Here is a 13109-nt window from a genome sequence, read left to right on the forward strand (position 1 = left end):
ATGTTATTTACTTTTATCTATGAAAATTCGTGTGGATTTGAATAAGCGAGCGTATTTTCACTGGGGAAAATATGTAATAATTCGAAAATTGAGAGCACTGCTGGAAGTCTAATGGTACAGATACTAAATTTCTGGAAGGTATTGAATTCCTGAAGATTCGTATCTGAGGAGCAATTTTTGATCATAAATTGGGGTGATATAATTCATTTATCCACAAAGAAAATTCCCTGGTTTTTCGGTATCTCTGTTGATACTAAAAAATAGAGTATTTACACTCTTTTAATGATGACTTTTGATGAGTTTTTCGAATAAAAGCAACATTGTCGATATCAGGAAAGTCATCAATGAGATGAGAAATTATTCAGTACATATTCCAAAAAATGGGCATAATTCTTGAATTGAAAGTCAATGGTGAATTATTAAAATAAAACGACAGAAAGTATATTGACTACTCGTTTTATCTATCATTAATGGGATCATTTTCGTGATTTTAAACTGCCAACATTTCAATCCTACATAAAGCATTCATTGAAGCTTGAACACCGAAGATAATGAGTATTTTTATCGTTGGTGTGATATTTGCACCGAAGCGAATCGAGTGATAAAAAAGAGCAAGAAAAATAACATTAAAATAAATCGATTTTCCAACCTGATAAACGAATGAATGGCTTCCATTATGCGCATCCTTGGGGACCTTGGGAGAGATGAGTAAAGCTGAAATAAAATTCGTACTGACAAAGCACTCTTTCTCCGTAACGGGTAACCGTTTCAATAAGTCAAGGTTTCCACTGTGTGGTCTACCGTACTGACACAAATTAAAAGATAAAATGCATGAATAAATGCTGAATATGGCACACATGATAGAAAGGGTATGATTCAGGCAGAAGTGGGTGAAGTAAAGAGCAGAGTAAATAGAAGTGTAATTTCTGGAAATAGATAGAGGTTACGAGCAAACACACTATGATTAATGATATGATATCGAATATGGTACGGCACGTATCTTGTCTGAGTTCACTGGAAGGTCACAAAAATTCTGTTGGTTGTATGAGATAATATTAATGCAATTCAGTGCAATGAGAATCGTGATTCGTTACAGAAAAACATGGAAAAAACCTCGTTTGAATCAAGAGAGTCAGAAGCTTTTGAGCGCTTGCTCAATTTCGAAACTACAGCGGTCACTCATCCAGGTGATGAACTCGCTCGCTGCTTGGTACGACTAGTTCTGGAGAAATTGAATAGTGAAGCACTCTGCCAAGAATTTTTTATCATTATAAGAATTGAAAAAACGCCATCATCACACGATGATCTGATATCCATTATACTCCTACTTTTTGTGCTCTAAAACCGGGTGAATAAAGAGCAATCCTCTTCAATTAATTTGAAAACGCAGGTGAGTGAGTTCTCCTAGGAATTTCTCTCGGAATTTTCTGATGAGAATTGAACATTTAATTTTGCTCATCTCGAAGGAAACTTATTGGACATTATTTCTTCATACATGTTGATTCGAAAACGGAGGTATGTTGATACCCCGTTTTTATTTTGTTAATGATAGGTGAAACATGTCATAAGAATGTATCAAATAGTCTTTGATATTGAGAAGGTCGAAGAGTAATTTTATATTAAGGGTGAGTCTTTGACTTGTACAAAAATTTTTAAACATTAGATTCTTGAGGTCAAAAGAAACACTTTTTTCCTTTACTATTTTTTCTGAATCGGCTCTGTTTAAAAGGTACAGGCTGTTGAAAAACTATCAAATGTTATTTTTAGTTCTATTTCACACGGTTTTATCGAATGAAATGAATTTCGGAATACAGTTTTTCATTTATTTGATGAATCTTTTTCGAACACAATAATATCACCCACGTCTTCCAGTTTTCTCATTATGACCTTTACTTACCATAAAAATACCAAAAATTCAAAAACCCAACTCTTGAAAAAGTTGGACGCTATCTCATGAATATTTGAACGTTTTGTAAAAGTATTCTTCATATTTTCTTATAACTGTATAGTGTTTGATTGGTTATCGACTCATAGATTACTAATGTTGAAGGTTAAAGGCCTTTAACAGATTCTTTTACACTTTTTTTTGAAAAGCAACTGCACAGAATGGTAGCGAAAGCTTAGGAATTTTTCAGTAAAGAGTAAAAGAAACTGTTAAAGGCCTTTAAGACTCCTCTGCCCGATAAAACTTCCACCATCTATTTCTTGTATAATACGCCGTTCAAAAATAAAAAATATCTGTGATATTCGGAAAATTGGGTACTGAATGCAACTCTGTTTAAAAGATCCACAGATATGTAGTGTAGATGTGTAGCTTGTTATTCTGAAGGAACTTTTGTTTATAAAGGGATGGCATAACTCATTAAAAAAACTACATCTTTTCTCAGGGCAGAATAGGATAAAAAGGCATAGAAAAAAGTATTTCTTTTGTCCTCAAGAATCTACTGTTAAGATATTTGTACGAGTCAAAGACTAACCATGTATGCAGAGGTGAGTAAAATACGAGGTAAAATACAGTTTCTGAATTTTTCAAATAATGTAGGTACGTACGTCTAGTGGAGTTCGAGATGTCAACAAATTCATCATAGGTCTCGTTAGGCGAATATACAGAGTGAGTCTTTGAGTTGTATATGTATTTCAATAGTAGATTCTTGATGTCAAAAAAAAAAACCTTTTTCCTTATTTTTTTTTTTCGATTCGGCATTTTCAAAATGAGAAATGACACCCATGGAAACCTGAAACTGAAATTTCTCCAAGTATTGAATATGCGGTTTTTACCTTGGAAAAGAGGTACAATATTAAAAAACTCGAGAATATTTTCCCGATTTCTATTTTATTTCAGATTATAATAACGAATTCAGCTTGCAATCACCCATATTAGCTCTGATATTCATCCCCAATTTGTAATCATTTATCTTCGTTTATTTCATTCATATTGATGATATTGGCGATAATGTCGAATCTCACTTTTTGTGAGATCTTCCGGTGCTGATGAGCTGGTCAAGCACAAATACGCTATTTATGAACGCATGCAAAACTTAATTAATAATTTTTCATAACCATATTGTAGGGCGACTTGAGCGTGGGTGGTGTAGAGATAGATTGAGTGCGACAGCTCTCCTTTTTGGGAGTTTCCCTTGATGAGGCCACATTGTAGAGGGCTCGTTACCAAATTACACCCTTTATGCTTCAGGGGGTGTGTTCTGAGGGGGGGCAGTTTGGTCGCTTCAATTCATGCACAGGTCATGTCTAGACTTAAGTACAGAATTTCCTATGGGGTGGCTATGTGGATTTTAATGATGTTTTTCGGGCTCAGAGGCGAATTTTAGGAGTAATGAGGGGCGTATCTGGTCGAGTTTCGTGAAGGGTGATATTTAGGCAATTGAATATTCCCACGCTTCCTGGTCTTCGGATTATTGAAAGTTGCACCTATACAAAAACAGAAATAGGTATCTCATATGGAGTACATCACTCGTTTCACACTAGGTCAAGACAGACTATCACAGACTAGCAAAAACTATTTTAGTGCTTTCTTCGAAAATGTTCTTAGTGTTTCTAGCTTCACGAAAAAGCTGAAAGAAAAAATAACAAACTAAGCTTTTTGCTACTCAATCCTGCTATCGGAGTTATTTGTGTACAGGGTGTGGCGATACAGAAAGCTATGTTTTATGTTTACTAAAAATCCCATGGTATTCGATATTTTCGAAAATTAAAAAAAATTACACCCTTTGCCAGTATTTTTGGATGCATGCATAGTTTTTCCTTCAAACCCTTAAATTTAACCCAAAGTGGTGGTTACCTAATTGCCAAAGAAAAAAAAATAACGCCTCTTTCAATGAGATTCCGAAATTTTATAACTGATTGTATTTTCGGCATTGCCAGGATAGAATTAAAAAAATCGATTGAAAAAATTCCTCCATTTGGAGTGTTGAAACCAAAAAAAAATAGCAAAGGTAATCTAGGTTATCATTGTCTTCAACGAATACCACGGGATTGATCTGGACAAAGTAAGAATTTTGGATAAAATACATAAATATAATAAAATATTAATTTTAGAGATAATTCACATCAAAAATAATGATGACATCATAAACAACAAATCTGATGTTCAAAATTTGAGCAATATATACATATATACTTATATAGTCCATAGTCCATTCAATAATGATTGACATCTTGGGTGGCTATGGAAAATTGAATTTAAGTTCAGCCCATTAGTTGATATTTTGTGTTGCGGAATTTAGGTTGATATTTTGAATAAACAGTGATCTATATGTGAATCTTTGCACTGACCTACGATAATTTGAATTTTGTACTACTTTATATGTTCTTAATTTAATCGTACAAATTGAAAAAATAATTGTAACAATTTTGGATGCTGATTAATATGCTCTGTGTTTCAATTTTTCTTCTTTTCAAATACTATTCTAGGATATATTTATATATTCCACTTCTGTGATTGAAACTATAGGAATTATTGAATATCTTTTGTGACCAGATATTAAGCTGCGCCTGGACTTTCAAGGCATACTGGGATGTCAATCATTCTTGAATGGACTATATGTACTTATTTACTGTTCCTTGCAATGAAAAGGTACTGTGACAGTGTTACTCTGTGATCACCGGGCGAGCTGTCTTATAGAGAACTCTAACGATTTGTCAAAATCAGCTGACCGTTCGTTGCCGTGGGGCACACAAAGCTTTTTATTATCACTGTAAGGTTTATAGTGTTGAATTTTTGTTTTTGTTATTAAGTTAGCTAACCTCTCCATGTTCTTTTATAGAAGCCCTAAGGAAAGAATGAAATAAATTTCGAAAGCTAGGCAGTGAATGAAGAGTTTAAATAAAAACCATTCCCAGTAGATTCCTTAGGAGATAATACATACATACATAAATAGTCTGATTACTGGTCTAAGAGAAAAAAAAAATTTGTATATTTAAATGCAAAATTTGCTTTGTGTAATTATTTTGGTAACAAATGTTTGCTTGTATTTTCTTCCCATTGTGAATATTACTTTCATAGAAATTTTAGAATTTATGTTTCCTATTTTCTTCTACATTTATACCACCAGATTTAACAGTAATCCATTTATCCTTTCATTTTTATATAAATAGATTATTTCACTGAAATATTCTCTCGAGTATTCTTTAGGGTACGTTCATACCGAAGATGCCTGGATGAGCGCGGTGGAGGTCGCGGTCGCGATCTTTACATCGATGTCAAAACAAACCTTCATATTCTAATGAGACCGTACATACCAAGGATGTTTCACCCGTTCACCCTCGCTGCTTATCATCGCGGTTTACAGCGATGTCGATCGCAGAACAAAATAGTTTGATTTTATATGGCGATCGGGCTGTTGCCGCGAGGTACCTTGCACGCTTATTGGCGCTCTTCAAATCACGTGACATTCACCAGGGTAACGTATTTATTTTTCAGTTCGTTTATGAGCTTTGACTGAAAGGAAAGCATCTTCGACATGTACTGCCAGGCATCGATGTAAACCTCGACCGCGACCGCGACCTCCACCGCGCTCATCCATGCATCTTCGGTATGAACGTACCCTTAGAAGCAGTAAGTTTTTATTCTACCTTGACGAGTCTCAAATATTCAAACCCTCGCTCAAACCTGACCATAACTAAGATATCTATTCAAGTTATGCAAACAGTTGTTTTAGTTGTATTCTGCTTAAATTCCACAGTGTTCCTCAAATTTAACTAATAAATTCAATAAAATGATTGTGAAAACTTTTGCAGACCGGAAAATTTTAATTTTTGTGTTAAATTCAGTGATTGCAATAGGTATTTTTCACTTATTTATTCTATTCGCTAAATGCACCCACCTTAGAAGAATATTCATTTGGTCAGCTTTTCGCATCAATTATAGTCAATCCACAAATTAATAATACTAACGTAAATCCAAACTATTCCAAGACATAAGTGCAGAATGGAGAGTCCCTCTCTTCTATCGAACAAAAATGGCTTAGCATAACCCAATAATTTAATAAATTCGTAGTCAATCGTTCATGAAAGGACAAGAAAACTCACGTCACACTCCTGTTTAGTTCTCGATCTCATTTATAACCGAATCGATCAATAAGTAAACCCACATGAAACGTTCATAATTCGTAACCCATTCAACATGGGAGTATTTATAAAACTGAATAGATTAAAACGCAACTTGATGAAATTCATATGTTATTGAATGGAATTCCCAAGGTCTTGGTCAAGGTGCAATCATTCGTAGAATGGATATTTCAACATGAACAGATCAGCATTTTCCATGTACAAGGAATCTTTTGTTTACGAACTAAATTTCGAAAATTTAATCTTTCACCTCAAAACTACGAACGCAAAATCAGTTGTGCATTCGTTCGAATGAGTCAACTTATCGATTCTTCAAAAGAGGTTCTACAAACGCAATAATTTGTAAAATTTATCTGGACTACTAAAAGCTATATATCATAGCAGTTAGCATCATCTGGTTTTCGCAGATTGATAAAAAAATGTCAAATTCTCGTTTTCGCAGATTGATAAAAAAAATGTCAAATTTGCAACTCGTAATTCGTGAAGCATCTTTAGAAAAAAAAGTAAACTAAATCGTTTTAATAAGCTTACAGATCGAGCAATTAGTCTAGAGTCTCTCAAAAAACTGCAGAATCTGATCGAATTGTCCGAAAACGTTAAGAAAGAGGGAGTTGCCAGAAGATAACATGGATTTTGCGACTCTCCAGGCGATGTCCCTCAGAATAATTACTGGAGGCCATGCGATGTCACTCTAAGCAGACGACACATCGGCCAATTTTCTTGCTTCTTTTCCGCGCGGAAAAAAAAAACAGAATGATGCTCCACAGACAGGATTAGGCCGGTCCGAAGTAATTTTTCTCTCCTGTTTCTGTCTTGGACAAATATTTCAGAGAATTGGCTTCATATACGAGAACTTTCCATCAGAGAGTGCCGGAGGAAAATAAGGCGAATGAAGTAAATTGAAATTTATTAGGTGAAAAACATTGCCACTGGATGGTAGAAGACGAAAGTTTATGGGCGATTTCATTTTGAATCCCCAAGATTACAGATTTATAGTATGTTGAGTACAATTTGGAATCCGCGCATGTTGAGAGTAATTGCGTCGAAATACTTTGTTGAAAGGTTGAAAATTATTGAGCTATTATTTCTGCTTAACAATGACAAAGGATGTTGATTCTTACAAATGCAGTTTTTCAAGTTTTTTCATGGCTCTACGTATCTTTTTTCCAGGCCGAATCGGGAAAATTAGTAAAAGAAAAATATGTTTCCTTCGACTCTACCCTTAAAATCAATGTACATGTCCAAAACTCACCCTGTGAAATATCAACAGAATAGGGAATACTCCTTCTGACGAAAATGATGTATTTTTATGAAATATCTTTAAAACGTCACATTTTGAAATATCCATTTCAACCGTTTCCCAAAAAAAATTATTTTAAGCACTTAAAAATAAAAAATAAAAATGGGTATTGGAAGTTTAAAGCGTTTTGTGAGAATTGTACAAGCTGGCAACATCGACTGAAATATGCCTTGATAATAAAGGACAACAAATGCATTATCTTGATTGAGATAGACAAAGATGGCTGTCTATGAAGTCTGCGACGAACGAGGAAGGTCGTAAAATTTTATGGGATTTTTATGGCCGGTTGCAGTTGAAGCTCGCCAGTAAGTACGCGCCTGTAGATCAACAGCTGTTATTTTATAAACAAGCTGATCGGACATTGTTCTTTTCATTGTCTTGTAATCGCAAACTCCGCACAAAGCGATTTAAATTTTAAAACCCCATATTTGAAGGATGATTTTGAATATTTTCCGCAGTGAATTTGAAAAAATCATTAACGAAACTCCTAATTATTCAGTTTAAACTTGCATATGTAGTGATAACTCAAATTGAGGAGAATTGCCCATTGAATTGCAATATTTATGTATTTTGAGATCAATGACATACTTTCCAAGTGATTGATGTTATTTAAGTAGGTATTGTCGTAAATATTTTTTCTCGTCAACCTGAACAAAAAATTACATTTTACGTACTGATTTCCGAAAAGTCGACTATTTTTGAAGGCAAGTACTTTTCGTCCTGATTAACTTTTCGTCCGTGTTTTTCGTCACTAGGCAATATTAGTTCTCGGGGGCCATTGAATGAATTATGTCAATACAAAATTCGACAAAAACATGAGTAGTATCTATGACAATAACTGTTATCTGTTTGTCAAATTAATTCTTTACGAAATGGGCTAGATTTTACCAGTGAATTAGGTACGTGGCGTGAATGTTAGTGTTCAGTGTAATCAATAATGGATAGTGATAGCGATATGGATAACAGTAACACTTCACCAGAGCTCAGGGTATTGGCAATTACGGACACCTAGATGAGGCTATGGCCCTCAGTTACTTCTAACTTTTATAAAGGTATTTGAGGTCGACGAAAAAATTTAATATGCACCTCGGCAAAAACAAGTTTATATTGTCTCGCCTGCTTGATATCTACTGCTTCGCCTCGGATATCAATTTGCAGGCTGGACTGTAATAGACTGTTTTTCGTCCTGGGTGTCATTTCAGATAATTCTTCAAGTATTACCATATGAAAAAGCCATATTTTCGGCAACACTCATAAAAGTCTTGAAATGTATGCCATTAACATCGAAACACATAAAAAGTGAAAGTTTCAATTTCGTTTCTAAATGAAAAAAGGCTTATAAAAAAACATCAACGACCAAATCATCCTCAGCAACAAAAGGATTATCCGTTGCTGACATAGAAACTCAGGGTTGCCACTAGGAAAAACGCAACTATCCTCCTCCCCTCTCTCAGGGTGCCTGACAAACACCTCAATCACAGATGACAATTGACCTGTATGCAAGTTTAAACTGAATAAGTATGTATTCAAAATCATCCTTCAAATATGGGGTTTCAAAATTTAAATCGCTTTGTGCGGAGTTTACGATTTGGCAACAGTGCATACAAGACAATGAAAAGAACAATGTCCGATCAGCTTGTTTATAAAATATCAGCTGTTGATCTACAGGCGCGTACTTACTGGCGAGCTTCAACTGCAACCTGCCATAAAAATCCCATAAAATTTTATGACCTTCCTCGTTCGTCGCAGGCTTCATAGACAGCCATCTTAGTCTATCTCATCAAGATAATGCATTTGTTGTCCTTTATTATCAAGGCATATTTCAGTCGATGTTGCCAGCTTAAACAATTCTCACAAAACGCTTCAAACTTTCAATACCCATTTTTATTTTTCATTTTTAAGTACTTCAAATAATTTTCTTTGGGAAACGGTTGAAATGGATATTTCAAAATGTGACGTTTCAAAGATATTTCATAAAAAATACAACATTTTCGTTAGAAGGAGTATTCCCTAGTAGCCCTAAGAAATTATAAGCCTGCTCGTACCGTTTTTTTTTGTCTCTTTGTAGATTTATTTCCGGTAACGGTATACAGCAATGAAAATGAAATGAAAATGTAACAGTTCTATCATCGTCTTCAAGAATTGATATTCCTAACTATGTTGGCCTTTCCGGTGAATATTCAAAATATCGGGGACGATCTAGAAAATACCCAAAACGGAGATCCGCATTACGATGTTCAGCTTTTACGACACTTTCAACTTTGAACAATAGGAAAACTTTGTTACGACCGTTTAATAATATCTCGTTGGGAACTCATGATCTATAGTCTTTCTGTTAAGCTGTTTGGAAAATGTACAAAGGAGCTGCTGGCGTATTACGTTAGAACGTTGCCGAGATGGAGCAAGTTGTTGGGTTTAACGACCCATCACAATAGAAGGCTGTTATAATTCATTATTAAAACTTGGTTCGGAAATACGGGCACGATGTTTCCTGCCGTATTCTGTAATAATGTAGCGAATGATCTCATATAATGCGATGAAATTTTATTTTCCGCATAATCCGAGGCATTAGAGTAGATGTAATCACTCAGTCAATTTTGCATCCGCTAAAATTCGCTTTTGCGGTTTAGGCTGTTCGGAAATTGGTCTGTCGTCAATCGAAAGATATAAAATTGCTAAATAGAGAAGGGATAGTTATTTGTTATTTACACAACAAGTGAGGTAAATGATGTACATGAATAAACATTTATAACTCACTTGTTATATACAAAATTTAATTCCATTTCGATTAGGGTTTCAATGATGACACTTTCCAGAGAACTATCTAATTTATGAAATGTTACAATCAATCGAAGAGATAGTATCGCTTATTGTATTTCACTTGTGAATTAAAACAATTTTACCTCAACAAACGTCAACTTGTCATTGTTGCTATTCGTCGAATAATGTCGTCTTTGATCGACAAAATGGAATAAAAAAAATAAGTCACAATATTATGCAACGGTAATAGAGTTTTTATATCAAACTTTTTATTGAAAAAATTGATCAAGAAAATATTGGGCGAATATTATTATTCATTGCTTACTTAAAGTGAGCATCGCGTTTTCATTGCACGCCTCTTTGTAAGCAACATTTTTTGTTTTGCCTACTGCATAAAAAATAAAATGCCCGCTCTGTCAACAAAGCAATAGGCTACATAAAATTGACCGTGTTTCAAAGAAAATATGAATAGAATCGGTTTAGCCGTTTTCGATTGATGCGATGGAGCAAAACAGTCTCCTTTTTAGTTTATAAACTAGCTGACCTAGCAGATATCGTCCTGCCATAGCGAGGAATTAATAAGTTATCGGAAGTAACAGGAGAAGTGAAAGAAATAAATTTTAACCTAAATACTGAACTTTCAAAATATTAAATCCTCGGTTAGGTTAAGTCAATATTGAGATCGCGTTGTTCATTTAGTTCATTTGTCAACTGTCAATCGCCAGCACGTTCAATCACTTCTCCGTCGAGTGTAAGTTGGGTAATTTACACTTGAGAGCGAAATTTATATTTCGTCCAGTTTTCTGGTTTCCCCAGTTTCCCAGGCAATTTTTCCGAATGGTTTCTACCGTCAAAACTCTAAAACAGCCGAAAACAGCTTTTTCGTCGATATTCCCGAAAACTACCCAATTCTATCTAAAAGTTCGCCGAGCTGGAGTAATCATCGTAATGATACACTGATGATGCGATAATGATATCGAAACACAAGAAAAACATTATCGAGATCATTTTCGACCCCGAAAACTCCCAACAATTTTGAATGTTTGCTTGTTATCGGAATAATGTATACGACAATTTAGATTGATCGAATGATACCAGATGGATAACTGAATTCATAAGTGGTTTAATGAATCAATAGATGAAGTCATTTTTTCTCGATAGTTCATTTATCAAACAATTTGTCGAACTTTACTATGTTCACTATCACAATTAATTTATAGATAGGATTTTCTGAATTGAGATGAATGAAATTTATCTCTCATCTCGGTCCACCGCCTTTCAGGATGCTAACTGTGGTTCCGACTCTCAGTAGACAGTAGATAGAACTAATTGTTTGAAACACAGATATAAATACAAATAAGTAGTGTAGTAGAAAGAGATGTTTTCGTCAGAACCCATAACATAACCTATGCGCTTTCAGTTGTATTTTCCGAAGTGGTCAAGATTCTGTCATCGTTTTCTAGCGTTTTCTAGAAAATTCGACACATTTCTTGTGTTTTCAATGCATTATACATGTGCTTATTCTCAGCAGTGAATTTAATCAACAAGTTTTATTCATTTATTATCAGATTAAAAAAGCAAACATATGTCTTCGAGACAAGGCACACACAATTTTTTATACGCTTAACCGTTTTCGAGCTAGAGAGTTATAAGGGTAGGAGCTTAGCCACACATGCGAAAGGCCAAGGTCAATGTAGAAACCCAGTCTGTATGTACATTCATCGCCATATATCTCAAAAACGCTCAAACGTAGAAAAAATTGCTTCGGAGAAAATTTGTAGAGAATGTTATGTTCTTCAACTTTTATAATGAATGCGAAAACAATTCGACTCTCAGGAGAGGGGAAAATAAAAAAAAAACGGATTTTCTGATCTTTAGGGTCAATTTTTATTGTTTCGGCTTGCTGAAACTATCAGATTATATTTTTTTCGTTATTATTGATTCATTAGCTTCAAAATATGGAAAACCCATCGCGCTCGAGAATGTACACGTGACTTTTTTTCTGCAAGTTTGGCGCCCTCCCACACATTTTCGTCACTCTTAAATTCTCAGATTGAGAGAATATATACTCTTCTACATGTAATTATATCTTAATCGAGAATGTACAATGTTCGTTTTTTTTACTATTCTGACTTGTCAGAGACAATTCCCCCTATATACAGGTCTAATTCTTGGTGGAGGTAATCTACAGGATCCAAGGTATGTCCTCTTATATTAATTCGACACGCTCGAGTAAATCCCAAATTATCCTCTTGGGCTCCCCAACTACAAGTAGTTCAGTGTGGGCAAGATACGTTCCTATTCTCATTTGCGTGCGGGTAAAACTATTGCTATTTCTTTTCCGCACGAATTTGCATTGTTTAGGAAAGTGACACTTTGCAACTTAAAATGCGTGCAGGAAAAGGGTAGAACGCGCAGGCTTAAAAAAAATCTTTTCAGCAGAACAAATGATCAATTGAGTAACTAGGCCAACACAAAAAATAACTTTTTTATCCTTTTCATATGATAACTTCCGCCACATCAATGTGGCTGTGGACCTGTCAGAAAATGAAAGGGAAAAAACTTTTCCTACAAAGACCAATAAAAATATCATATATTGAAGCATCCTCGATGACAGAAGAAAGAGATCAGAATGAATATGCTCAGCATAGTATGCAGCTCGGTATGCAGGTAAATAGATGCATATCTCAATTAACATGAAGCGGAAATATTTCAATTGTGTTCTGATAAATACGTGAATAGAAAGCACACAATCAAATTATCATGACGGATTGTTGCACAATTTTATTGTTGTGAATATACGCGTAATATTCATCATAAAATATTCATGAATTAAGCATTATACACCAGTGTATTCCAAATAATTAGGATGGAGAATTTTTCGTTTAGTGTGGTAGTTATGGAACTGAATGTTTTGAATAGAATCATAGAGCAATCTATTGAATATTTCACTACTTTTCGA

The 13109-nt window shown here is 34.6% G+C and overlaps 1 protein-coding gene across 7 annotated transcripts in view; it reads right to left on the reverse strand.

Moving 5' to 3' along the window:
- LOC123310231 (leucine-rich repeats and immunoglobulin-like domains protein 1) overlaps positions 1-13109 on the reverse strand; it is a 199105-nt gene that overhangs the window by 132480 nt on the left and 53516 nt on the right. For 2 of the 7 annotated variants that reach the window (XM_044893686.1, XM_044893682.1), the window contains exon 1: positions 5844-5972. The exons of 3 other annotated variants lie outside the window; for them this stretch is intronic. The gene's annotated coding sequence lies outside the window, so the exon portion shown is untranslated. Of the gene's footprint in view, positions 1-649; positions 755-5843; positions 6001-13109 lie in introns of those variants that run through there. 2 more of the 7 variants (XM_044893683.1, XM_044893684.1) reach the window with 2 other exon arrangements.

The sequence above is a fragment of the Coccinella septempunctata genome, chromosome 3 (genome assembly GCF_907165205.1).
Source record: "Coccinella septempunctata chromosome 3, icCocSept1.1, whole genome shotgun sequence".
Taxonomy (NCBI): Eukaryota; Metazoa; Arthropoda; class Insecta; order Coleoptera; family Coccinellidae; genus Coccinella; species Coccinella septempunctata.